The sequence below is a fragment of the Chiloscyllium punctatum genome, chromosome 7 (assembly GCF_047496795.1).
Source record: "Chiloscyllium punctatum isolate Juve2018m chromosome 7, sChiPun1.3, whole genome shotgun sequence".
NCBI lineage: Eukaryota > Metazoa > Chordata > Chondrichthyes > Orectolobiformes > Hemiscylliidae > Chiloscyllium > Chiloscyllium punctatum.
In genome coordinates, this window is record NC_092745.1 from 78,142,732 (window position 1) to 78,156,216 (window position 13,485).

Below are 13,485 nucleotides of genomic sequence, written 5' to 3' on the forward strand. Positions count from 1 at the left end.
TGACCATGTTATTTCACTTCTTTCATGTGTAAATTGCAAAACTTTTTTTAAAAAAAGTTCACTTGAGAATGTAACTTTTTAATTATTGCTGTCAGCCTAGATAATGTATTGAAGGTATTAGCATCCTCGTGTGCTGCAGTCTGTACCATAATATTTAGACTGATTCTAATCTAAAGTATGAATGAACAGAATCTTATATGGATTCATGCAGTTTTTGAGCAAAGTGCAATGTAACTCTGCAAATACAAATTCACCTCTCAAATCTATATGTGTGTGTGTGTGTGTGTGTGTGTGTGTGTGTGTTGAAAGGGCAGGGCGGGGGAGCAGGGCGGAAGGGGGTTGTGAGTGTCTGTGAGAGTGTAAAAGGCTATAAGTCTGTGTGAGAGAGAGAGTGTGTGCAGTGCAATGGGGGTCACCTGTAGTGTGACATGAACCCGAGGTCCCGGTTGAGGCCCTCCCTATGGGTACCAAACTTAGTTATCAGTTGCTGCTCGGCCACTTTCGCTGCTGCCTGTCCTGAAGTCTGCCTTGGAGGATGGTCACCTGAAGGTCTGAGGTCGAATGTCCCGGACCGCTGAACTGCCCTCCAACTGGGAGGGAGACACTCCGGTCTGTTGTGCGGTGCCCATTCATCCGTTGCTGTAGCAATGTACCATGCCTCAGGGCATTCTTGCCTGCAGCGTATGAGATAGACAACGTTGGCTGAGTCTCATGAGTACCTGCCACATACATGGTGTAATGCTGGTATCCATGTCCACACGCTGACATGTCTTGCAGCGTCCACCATGATAAGGTTGTATGGAATTGTCCTGAAAGATGGGCAGTTTGCTATGAACAATGATCTGTTTGAGGTTTTGGTGGTAGTTTAAAGGCGAGCAGTGGAGGTGTGGGGAAGGCCTTGGCGAGGTGCTTATCCTCATTGATAATGTGTTGCAGGCTGTGAAGAACATGGCATAGTTTCTTGGCTCCTGGGAAGCACTGGACAACAAAGGGTACACTGTTGGTTGCAGCATGTGTCTGTCTCCTGAGGAAGTCATTACGGTTCCTTGCTGTGGCACGTTGGAACTGGCAGTTGATGAGTTGAGCATCACACCCTGTTCATATGAGGGCATCCTTGAGTACTTCCAGGTGCCTGTCATGTTCCTCCCCATCTGAACAGTTCCTGTGTATGTGTAGGACTTGTCCATAGGGGTTGGCTGTTTTAATATGTTTTGGGTAGAAGCTGGAGAAGTGTAGAAATGTGAGGTAATCTGTAGGTTTGCAGTAGAGTAAGTTGCTGAGGTGTCCATCCTTGATGGAGATGCATGTGTCCAAGAATGAGACAGATAATATAGAGTAGTCCATGGTGGGTTCATGTCATGCTACAGGTGACCGCATTGCACTCTTCCCTCCCCCCCCCCCCCCCCCCCCCACACACACACACATACACACACACACACACACACACACACACAGAGTCTGTCTCTTATCTGTCTCTCTCACAGGCTAATACCCCTTTACACTCTCTTACAGACACCCCCGCCACCCCCACCACCACCACCCTACACACACACACACACAAGTTTGTGGGGTGAATTTGTACTTGCAGAGTTACATTGTACTTTGCTCAAAAACTGCATGAATTCATGTAAGATTCTGTTATATTTTTTAGATTAGTATCAGTCTAAACATTATGGCACAGACAGCGGCACACGAGGGTGCGAACACCTTCAATAAATTGTCTGGGGTGATACAAATTATTAAAGTTCAGTAGAAATTGTAATTTTTGCAAAAGTTTTGCAATTTACATATGAAAGAAGTGAAACTAACATGGTCATTCTAACAGATGAGATACTTAACAAACAATCAAGGTATTTTTCAATGTAGAATTCCAGTTACATCACACTGTAAACTTTTGCTATAAATTCTGTATCTTACAATCGTGTATTTGTGTAGAAGCTTGGTTGTCTGACAGAAAGCAGAGAGTGGGGATAAAAGGCTCCTTCTGAGAATGGCAACTGGTGACAAGTGGTGTTCTGCAAGGCTCAGTGTTGGGACCACAACTTTTCATTTTATACATTAATGATCTAAATAGGTAGAGGGGCAGGTAGCATTGAGGTGGAGAGGCATTTGGACAAGTTAGGAGAATGGGCAAAGAAGTGGCAGAGAGAATGCAACTTTGCTGGGAAGAATAGAGGCACGAAGTATTTTATAAATGGGGAGAAATTTCAGAAGTCTGAAGTGCAAAGAAACTTGGGAGTTCTAATCCAGGATTCTCTCAAGGGAAACTTGCAGGTTCAGTAGTTAGGAAGGCAAATGCAAAGTTGGTATTTATTTTGAGAGGACTTGAATATCAAAACAGGGATATATTTCTGAGGCTTTATAAGGTTCTGGTCAGACCACATTTGGAATATTGTGCGCAGTTTAGGGCCTGATATCTCAGAAAGGATGTACTGGCCCTGGAGCATGTTCAGAGGAGGTTCACAAGAATAGTTCCAGGAATGAAAAATTTAACATTATAAAGAACATTTGAGCACTCTGGGTTTATACTCGATGGAGTTGAGAAGGAAAAAGGGGGGATCTAATTTGAAACAAAAAGAATATTGAAGGGCCTGGACAGAGTAGATGTTGGGAAGATGTTTCCATTGGTAGGAGAGACTAGGACCCGAAGGCATAGTCTTAGAGTAAAGGGAACACCTTTTAGAACTGAGAAGGAGAAAAGGCTACAGAGGCCAGGTCATGCAGTGTATTTAAGACTCTGCTAGATAGGTTCTTGAGTATCAAGGAAATCAAGGGTTACAGGGAGGAAGTGGGAAAATGGGGTTGAGAAACTTGTCAGCCATGATTGAATGACAGAGCAGACTCCAGGGCTGAATGACCTAATTCTGCTCCTATGTCTTACAATCTTATTATGATCATCACAAAACACTACATAAATTATTTTGCTTACAGCCTCCTTCCACCCTGTCAACGTTTCGTGGCTGTAAAACCTCAAAGTTATAGCCCGCACCCAAATGCTCTGTTTGCTTCCCAATGCAAATTGCACACCTTTACCTAATTATATTTCCTGACAGATGCCCCCCTCCCCTTGTTTATACTGTTTACCTCAGCAAGGGAGTGGTAGAGGTGCTAGAAAACACTAAATTAACTCAAGTGCTCCTTCCTAGTTACTATCATGTGCATAAATGCCAACCATTTGCTTTTGATGTGAACATTTGTGTCTTGGGGACCTGTTGATTGTGTCTTTCTATTTTTCCTCACTGTCACACTCTTCCTACCAGGATTCATTTATTGCAACCTCAAGAATAGTTTGCAAGAGTTGTTTTTGTCCCCCATAAAATCTGGAGCAAAACTGTTTTTTTATCGAGGGACATAACTAATTAAAAAATTAAACATTAACAGTACACTATACAGTACCTACAACAAATGGCCTGCAATGATTCAGGAAGGCAGTACCCTACCATCTTAAGAGCAACTAGGGATGGTAAATAAGTTCATTTCCCAGGAACAAGTAAAAAAAAAGTCAAGTTCTAGCAGTGCCCACTATTTAAATGATATACAGTCCTAGAATTATGGCAGTTGTCTACACTTTTTGATCAGATCAATAAGAGTGATATTAGCTTCCCAGTGTCAATCACCTGAAAATGAGGGCACTTGTCATGCAATGATAGTGTTCCTATTTTTGAGCCAGAAAGCTTGAGTTCAAATCCTAACTGAACAGATTGATTAGAAAATATCTAGCCTTGAAAGCTAGTTCCTCAAGAATGCCCCCAGCTGCGAAGGCACCACAAACAATCTAATCTAAGATGAGCTCAATAAAATCGATAAGAAGCTATATTTATGAAAACTCATAGAGGTTTATAAAATCATGAGGGACATGGATAGGGTAAATAAATAAGGTCTTTTACCTTGGGTGGGGGAGTCCAGAACTAGAGGGCATAGGTTTAGGGTGAGAAGGAAAAGATTTAAAAGGGACTTGTGGGGCAGCCTTTTAACACAGAGGGTGGTGCGTGTATGGGATGAGCTGCCAGATGAAATGGTGGCAGCTGGTACAATGACAACATTTAAAAGGCATCTGGATCGGTATATGAATAGAAAGGGTTTAGATGGATATGGACCAAGTGCTGGCAAGTGGGAGTAGATTAGGTTAAGATATCTGGTGGGCATGGACGATTTGGACCGAAGGATCTGTTTCCATGCTGTACATCTCTTTGACTCTATTACTGACTCTATCATTTGAAAAATCTATGTTCTGCAATGGCCATAGGCTGTGGCAGCTACGTTCCTATTCCTGGATCAATCTAGAATAGATAAGTTAATTACTTTCCTGATGAACGGCTTATGCCTGAAATGTCGATTCTCCTGTTCGGTTGTTGCCTGACCTGCTGTACTTTTCCAGTGTCACACTTTTCGACTCTGATCTCCAACATCTGCAGTCCTTAGTTTCTCCGAGTTAATTACAGCATCAATTAGGGGAAAATAAGATATGAAGGCTGAAGGAGTAACATTTTTGAGAAGAATTAAGAAATTAGGAATATTATGCGGGATAAATGAGCGAACTAGCATTAAATGAGGGAGCTAAAGAGAAGGATAGTGAAGGGTGAAGGGATGGTGAAAGATAATTCTAGTTTGAATTGTGGAAGAGAATGTCAAGCATGAACTCGGGGTGTGGGGATGGGATGGGTTTGGAAAATTAAACTCTGCAAGCTGAAACAGAGAAACAAAAAGTGTGAGCAAAAGCTAGTACTGGGTGTACAGAAGACAAAATGTGTTTTAAAGAAGCAGTATTTAACCCTATGTGAGCTGTGACTTTTAAGAACAGAAACAGGACAGTTCTTATAAAAATGGAAAAAAGTTGTTTATTTCTCAACAACCGAATGTAATCGCAATAGCACCCACTCACTATGCATTAATATTGGAAGAGGCAAATATAAAAGAAGTGGCATGCACTTAGTTGTTTAAAGGGTCTAAGAAGTAACTACTTAGATTTGAAAAAACTGGAAGCTGGAAACATTGCAGGCCTGATGATTTCCTTTGGTTCACTGAAGAAAATAGAGGTTGCAAGTTTATTACAGTAACCTATTCCTCGCAGCCACAAGTTTTTGTTCCAGTCGAGGTGAAGCTGAGTCCCTCAGTTGAAGGTCTGACTTGAGTCTGCAAACCAATTCCGAAAAAATAGTCACTTAACTTGCTCTTAGTGAATTCTAAGGAGGGGCCTTTGCTGGATGTGATCTTTTCCCTCTGTAGTCACTGTACCTCCTAGACTGGTTTCTGGTGCTTCAAGATATGTAATAATAAATATTCCTTTTCACAAGCTGGTCTGAGTAATGTGACCATGGTAACAGTTTTCCCACTGCCCAGTGGATGGGCCCTGATGATGTTAGAATTGTCCTGCAGTAGCATTTGTCTCTGAGCCATTTACATTTCTTTGTGACAGAATTTTTTTTTTCTTCACACCCATTTATAAGAACATAAGAACTACCAACAGGAGTAGGCCGTCCAGCCCTTTGAGCCTGCTCTGCCATTCAATAAGATCATGGCTGATCTTTTCGTCGACTCTGATCCACTTACCCACCCTGTCACTGTATTCCTTAATTCCTTTATTGTTTAAAAAAAAATCTACCTTAGCTTTAAAACTTTTACTACTTCACTAGGCAAGGACTTCCATAGATTAAAAACCCTCTGGGTGAAGAAGTTCCTTCTCAATTCAGTCCTAAATCTGCTCCCCCTGGTTTTGAGGCTATTCCCTCTTGTCCTAGTTTCACCCTGCCAATGGCAACATCCTCACTACTTCTATCTATTCCCTTTATAATTTTATATGTTTCTATAACATCTCCCTCATTCTTCTAAATTCCAATGAATATAATCCCAGTCTACTCAGTCTCTCCTCATTAGCCATCCCCCTCAACTCCAGAATCAGCCGAGTGAACCTCCTCTGCACCCCCTCTAATGCCAGTACATCCTTTCTCAAGTAAGGAGACCGAAACTGCACACAGTACTCCGGGTGTGGTCTCACCAGCACCTTGTATAGTTGCAACATTACCTCTCTGATTTTAAACTCAATCCCTTTAGCAATAAAGGATGAAGTTTAATTTGCCTTCCTAATTACTTGTTGTACATGCAGACCAGCCTTCTGTGATTCATGCACAAGGATACCCAGATTCCTCCACATAGCAGCATGCTGCAACTTTTTACCATTAAAGTAATGATCCTTTTTACTGTTACTCCTACCAAAATGGATGACCATATTTATTAACATTGTATTCCATCTGCCAGACCTTTGCCCACTCACTGGATGTATCTATGTTTCTTTACAAAATTTCACAGTCCTCTGTACACTTGGCTCTGCCACTCATCTTAGTGTCATCTGCAAATTTTGACACGCTACACGTGGTCCCCAACTCCAAATCATCAATATAAATTGTAAATAGTTGAGGTCCCAACACCGATTCTTGAGGAACGCCACTAGTCACTGATTGTAAGCCGGAATGGCACTCATTTATCCCCACTCTTTGCTTCCTGTTAGTCAACCAAACCTCTATCCATGCTAATACTTTACCCATAATGCCATACATCCTTATTTTATGCAGCAGCCTCTTGTGTGGCACCTTTTTGAAGGTCTTTTGGAAATCTAGATACATGCATACACTGGGTCTCCGTTGTCCACCTTGCTTGTAATGTCTTCACAGAATTCCAAAAGATTTATTAAGCATGACTTGCCGTTCATCAATCCATGCTGTATCTGTCCAACAGGACAATTTCTATCGAGGTCCCCTGCTATATATTTTTTGACAATAGACTCAAGCATCTTCCCCACTTAGAGGTTAAGCTAACTGTCTATAATTCGCTATCTTTTGTCCAACTCCATTTTTAAACAGTGGCGTCACAATTTGTTTTTCCAATCTGCTGGGACTGCCCCAGAGTCCAGCGAATTTTGGGAAATTACCACGAGCGTATTTGCTATTTCTCTCACCACCTCTTTTAGTACCCTGGGATGCATTCCATCAAGGCCAGGAGACTTGTCTGCCTCTAGCTCCATTAGCTTGCCCAACATTGCCTCTTTCGTGATAATGATTGTTTCTAGGACCTCACCTACCTTAGTTTCCTGGTCAATTGCTGGTATGTTTTTCACGTCCTCCACTGTGAAGACCGACACAAAATGCCTGTCAATGCCTCAGCCATTTCATCGTATCCCGTATCTGAATGCCCCTTCTCATCCTCTAAAGGACCAACATTTACTTTAGCCACTCCTTTTTGTTTTATATATTTAGAGAAAATTTTGCTATCTGTCTTTATATTCTGTACTAATTTTTCTTCATGTTCTATCTTACTTTTGTTTATAGCTCTTTTTGTGGCTTTCTGTTGGCCTTTAACGTTTTCCCAGTCTTCTAGTTTTGTGCTGTATTTGGCCACTTTGTATGCCCTCTCTTTCAATTTGATAGCCTCCCTTATTTCCTTAGCCACCTGTGGCAGATTATCCCTTTTCTTACAGTTCCTCCTTATCACTGGAATATACTTCTGTTGAGCGCTTTGAAAAATTGCTTTGAAAGTCCTCCACTGCTTGTCAACTCTCGGCTTAAAATCTTTGTTTCCGTCTACTTTAGCCAAGTCCTCCCTCTTTCTATTGTAGTCTCTATTCTATGGAATTTCTTTCTGCAGCCACTAAGTCCTCATGGTTATTGTCCACCAGTATCTAGGCATTAAGATGTCAGTTGCTGTTTAATTCACAGGAGAAATCAAATGTTTTCTCAGGGGTTTTCCAGGAGGTACTTTATATTTATTATCCTGTTCAGACAAGCAGGCTACTTTCAGAGGTTCAGAGTAAGGGTCACTTGACCTGAAACATTAACTCTGATTTCTCTTTACAGATGCAAGAGGGCTGACAGATAAGGCCAATGAACTCAGGGTGTGGATAGGTACATAGGTCTGGGAGAATATAGCCATTACAGAAACATGGCTAAGGGAGGGACAGGATTGGCAGCTTAATGTGCCAGGATACAGGTGGACAAAGTTAAAAATCACACAACATCAGATTATAGTCCATCAGGTTTATTTGGAAGCACTAGCTTTCGAAGCACTGCTTCTTCATCAGGTGGTAAGAAGCAGCACTTTGAAAGCTAGTGCTGTCAAATAAACCTGTTGGATTATGACCTGGTGTGTGATTTTTAACTTTGTCCACCCCAGTCCAGCACCAGCTCCTCTAAATCAGAGGTACAGGTGGTTTAGGCGGGACAGAGGTGGTGGAAAGAAGGGAAGGGGAATTGTATTTTTGATTAAGATGAGTATCACAGCAGTAGTCAGATGAAATAACATGAGGCTTTGTGGGTGGGGAGCAAAGAAATAAAAAGGGGGTGGTGACATTATTGGGTTTGCACTGCAGACCCCCAAATAGTTAATGGGAATTAGAGGAACAAATGTGCAGGTCAACTGGGGAGACTTGCAGGAGCAATAGGGTTGTCATAGTAGGGGATTTTAGTTTTCCTAACATAGACTGGGACTGCCATAGCATTAAGGGCCTAGACGGGGTGGAACTTGGTTAGTGCATTCAGGAAAGTTTCCTCAAGCAGTATATAGAGGTCCTACCAGGGAAGGGGCAAAACTCAACCTACTCTTGGGAAATGGGGCAAATCAGGTGACTGGGGTGGCAGTGGGGGAGGACTTTGGGACCAGTGACCATACTTCTATTAATTATAAAATAGTTTTGAGAGGGACAAAATTGGGGCAAGGGGAATTTTTATGGAATTAGACAGGAGCTTGCAGGGTAAAAACAATAACTGCAGATGCTGAAAACCAAATTCTGGATTAGTGGTGCTGGAAGAGCACAGCAGTTCAGGCAGCATCCAACGAGCAGCGAAATCGACATTTCGGGCAAAAGCCCTTCATCAGGAATAAAGGCAGAGAGCCTGAAGCGTGGAGAGATAAGCTAGAGGAGGGTGGGGGTGGGGAGAGAGTAGCATGGAGTACAATGGGTGAGTGGGGGAGGAGATGAAGGTGATAGGCCAGGGAGGGGAGGGTGGAGTGGAGAGGTGGAAACGGTGCTAGGCAGGTCGGACAAGTCCGGACAAGTCAAGGGGACAGGGCTGAACTGGAAGTTTGAAACTAGGATGAGGTGGGGGAAGGGGAAATGAGGAAGCTGTTGAAGTCCACATTGATGCCCTGGGGTTGAAGTGTTCCGAGGCGGAAGATGAGGCGTTCTTCCTCCAGGCGTCTGGTGGTGAGGGAGCGGCAGTGAAGGAGACCCAGGACCTCCATGTTCTTGGCAGAGTGGGAGAGGGAGTTGAAATGTTGGGCCACGGGGCGGTTTGGTTGATTGGTGCGGGTGTCTCGGAGATGTTCCCTAAAGCGCTCTGCTAGGAGGCGCCCAGTCTCCCCAATGTAGAGGAGACCACATCGGGAGCAACGGATACAGTAAATGATATTAGTGGATGTGCAGGTAAAACTTTGATGGATATGGATGCAGGTAAAACTTTGATGGATGTGGACCTGCACATCCACTAATATCATTTATTGTATCTCTCCACGCTTCAGGCTCACTGCCTTTATTCCTGATGTAGGGCTTTTGCCCGAAACGTCGATTTCGCTGCTCGTTGGATGCTGCCTGAACTGCTGTGCTCTTCCAGCACCACTAATCCTGAAGGAGCTTGCAGGGGTTGATTGGTGTAGTTTGTTTGCAGGAAAGGGGACCTCTGGCAAGTGGGAGGCCTTTGAAAGTGAGATAACTGGAGTTGAAGGTCTATATATTCCTGTTAGGGTGAAGGGCAAGGTTGGCAGGAATAGGGAACCCTGGATGACAAGAGATACTAAGGCTTTGACCAGAAAAAAGGACGTGTTACTCAGGTACAGGTAGCTGTGATCAAGGGAATCCCTGGATGTATATAAAAGATATAGGAGTTACTGAAGAAGAAAATCAAGAGGGCAAAATAGGGGCACGAGATAGCCTTGGTTAAGATTAGGGTGAATCCAAAGAGGATCTGTAAGTATATTAAAGCAAAAAGAATAACTAGAAAGAGCATATGACCGCCCAAGGACCAAAGTGGACATACATATGTGGACCACAGGAGATGGGCAAGGTCCTCAATGAATATTTTTCCTCTGTGGTTACCATGGAGAAGGACATGAAAATTTGGGAACTTGGTGAAGTTAGTTGGGGTATCTTATGATCTATCGATTTCACAGTAGAGGAGGTGTTGGACCTATTAGAATGTATGAAGGTGGATAAATCTCATGGTCCTAACCAGATATATCCAAGAACACTACGAGAGGCTAGAGAAGAAATTGTGGGGGCCCTGGCTGATATTTTTGCAGCATCGTTAGCCATGGGTTAGCCATGGGTGAGGTCCCAGAAGACTGGAGGGTAGCGAGTGTGTGCCCTTATTCAAGAAGGGCTGCAAAGTAAAACCTGGGAACTATAGACCAGTAAGCCTAACAACTGTCATAGGTATGTTACTTGAGAAGATCCTGAGATAAGATATACATGCATTTGGAAAATAGCGTTTGATTAGGAGTAGTCAGCATGTCTTTGTGTGTGGGAGATAATGCCTCACAAATATGTTAGAGTCCTTTGATGAAGTGACCAGGAAGGTTGATGAGGGCAGGGCGGTAGATATAAAAAGGGGATTTCAGTAAGGCCTTTGATATGGTTCCACATGGTAGGCTGCTCTGGAAGGTTAGTTCGCATGGAATCCAGGGGGAGCTGGCAAATTGGATACACAATTGGCTTCATGGTAGGAAGCAGAGGGTAATAGTGGAAGGATGCTTGCTGGACTGGAGGCCTGTGACTAATGGTGTGGCTCGGGGGTTGGTGCTGGGCCCATTGCTGTTTGTTATCTATATCAATGATTTGGATGAGAATGTACAAGGCATGATTAGTAAGTTTACAGGTGACACTAAAATAGGCAGTATCGATAGGACAGTGAGGAAGGTTATCAGAAATTGCAGCAGGATCTTGATCAGCTGGGAGAGTTGGCTGAGAAATGGCAAATGGAGTTTAATATAGATAAATGTGAGGCATTTTGGAAAGTCAAATCAAGGTAGGAGTTTCATGGTGAATGGTAGGACCTTAAGGAGTGTAGTGGAACAGAGGGACCTTGGAGGAAGGTGCACGGTTCTCTGGAAGTAGAGTCACAAGTAGACAGGGCAATAAAGAAGGCTTTTGGCACACTGGCCTTCTATCAGGACATTGAGTATAGAAGTTGGGAAGTTATGTTGCAGTTGTACAGGATTTTGGTGAAGCTACACTTGGAGTGTTGTGTTCAGTTTTGGTCACCTTGCTTTGGGAAGGATGTGGTTAAACTGGAGATTGCAGAAGAAATTTACAAAGATGTTGCCAGGACTCAATGGTCTGAGTTATAGGGAGAGGTTGGACAAGTTAGGACTTTTTTCTTTAGAACGTAGGAGACTGACAGGAGGATCTTACAGAAATGTAAGAGATCATGACGGGCATGGATAGAGTGAATGCACTCAGCCTTTTTCCCAGGGTTGAGGAATTGAGGACTGAAGGCATCAGTTTAAGGTTAGAGGAGAAAGAATAAAAGGGAACCTGAGGGGCAACCTTTTTTTACACAGAGCGTGGTACACTTATGGAATGAGCTGTCTGCAGAAGTGGTTGAGGCAGGTACATTAAAATATTTAAAAGGCATTTGGACAAATACATGGACAGGAACGGTTTAGAAGGATATGGGCCAAGTGCAGGGAAATGGGGTTAGCGTGGATGGACATTTTGGTCAGGATGGACCAGTTTGGGCTGAAGGGCCAATCTCCATGCTGCCAGATTTGCTGAATTTTACAGCAGTTTCTGATTTACAGCATCCACAGTTCTTCCGGTTTTTATTTAGGCTACTTTCAGTATTCCTCTTTATAGACGAGATTGGAGGTATCTGACCCTTGACTCCATCTTATTGTCATGTGAATTGTTCCATTCTCCATGTTCTATAAAAAAAGTTTTGTTTTTCATAAATGTAGGGGGTAATTACATAAGCAAGACACCTCTTCTGCAAGGAGCAGTCCTGGATCTCACTGGTTCTACAAGCTATTGCTCAATCTCTGACCTCTCTTTGCTTTCTGAAATCCCTGAACATGTTGACTGGCAAGCCCATGCCCTATTCCCACAGTTTGATGCTTATCTGTTTTGTTGAGTTCAAAAACTACTAAGTGGATGAGCAAACTGATCATGGGACTGTGGTACAGGAGCCTATTCAGGTAGAAGAAATGAAGAAGAATGTGACAGTGATAGCAGACTGTATGCTAAGAGATATATACTGCTATTACCAGTAACGAGAATTTACAAATGTGTTGCCTGTCTGGTACCAGGATATAGAACATGTCCTAAAGGTGGAGAAGAACTCAAGTGGAAGAGGGGAGGTGCATCTCTTGGGACACTTAAGAAGGAACTAACAGCGTAAATAGAATGAGGAATGAGATTCTGCTGAGAGAATTTCAGGAGTGCAGGCAAGATTAAATTGCAAAACCTCACAGGTAAAAATAACTTACTTTTAAATTTTCAGTGCAATATGATCATTGTCGACAAGGCTAACAATTTATTGCACATCCCTATCTGTCTTCAGAACATGGTAGTGAGCCCCCTTGAGTCATTGCTGTCCATGTTTAGGTATACCACAGTTTGTTGAGGGATGGAGTTTCAGAATTTTCACAGAGCAACTGTGAAGGAAGAACAAGAGGTTACAAGCTAAGATGGTATTTGACTTGGAGGAGAATTTACAGGTGGTGAAGGTCTCAAGGCTGTGCTGCCTGTGTCCTTCAAGGTCACAAGTTTGTATGATGCTGTTCAAAGACACTTGGAAAGATGATGTAATTCATCTTGTAGTTGGAACTCACTACTGCTTCTGTGTGCTGGTAGTAGAAGGAATGACTGTTTACACTGGTGGATAGAGCAGTAATCAAAGTCTGCATTCCAGGCTGGTGTTGAACTCTGCAAGTTTTGTTGGAGCTGCACCCAAAGAAGTGGAAATTATTCCAGCGCACACAATTTCTGTCTTGTAGATGGCGAGAAGGCTTTGGGAAATCTGGTGGTGAGTATTTCAACATGAATTCCCAGATTTGGACTTCTCTTGTAGCTACTGGACTTGTAAGGCTGGTTAAGCTTATATTCCTTGTCAAGCTACCATCTTGGTCAGTGACTTACTTGTGTGGAATTCAGTAATGGTAATGCCAGTGACTGTCAAGGGAGACCGATTCTCTTTCATTGCCTGACGTTTTGTGGCATGAACTTGCCATTTATCAGCATGTTTTTCTGAATTTTGAGACAGTCTGTTTTAGTACTGAGAGATCAGAAATGGTGCTGAACATTGTGCAAATATCCATAAACATGCTCACATTGTCCAAATAAGGAAAGGAAAGTCAATGATGAAATAGCCGAAGATGGTGGGGTCTAGTATACATCCTGGGGATTTCATGCAGCAAAGTCACAAGGCTGAGATTTTGGCCTCCAATAATCACAATAATTGTATAACACACTAAATTTCAACTGATTCACATTGACTTTATTTT

General features: G+C 42.8%; 1 long non-coding RNA gene across 9 annotated transcripts in view; it reads left to right on the forward strand.

Annotated features, from left to right (window-relative positions):
- LOC140479843 (uncharacterized) overlaps nucleotides 1-13,485 on the forward strand; it is a 48,307-nt gene that overhangs the window by 12,543 nt on the left and 22,279 nt on the right. For all 9 annotated transcript variants that reach the window (XR_011961143.1, XR_011961136.1, XR_011961135.1 and 6 more), the window contains exon 4: nucleotides 12,894-13,007. This is a non-coding gene — a long non-coding RNA (uncharacterized lncRNA). The remainder of the gene's footprint in view (nucleotides 1-12,893; nucleotides 13,008-13,485) is intronic.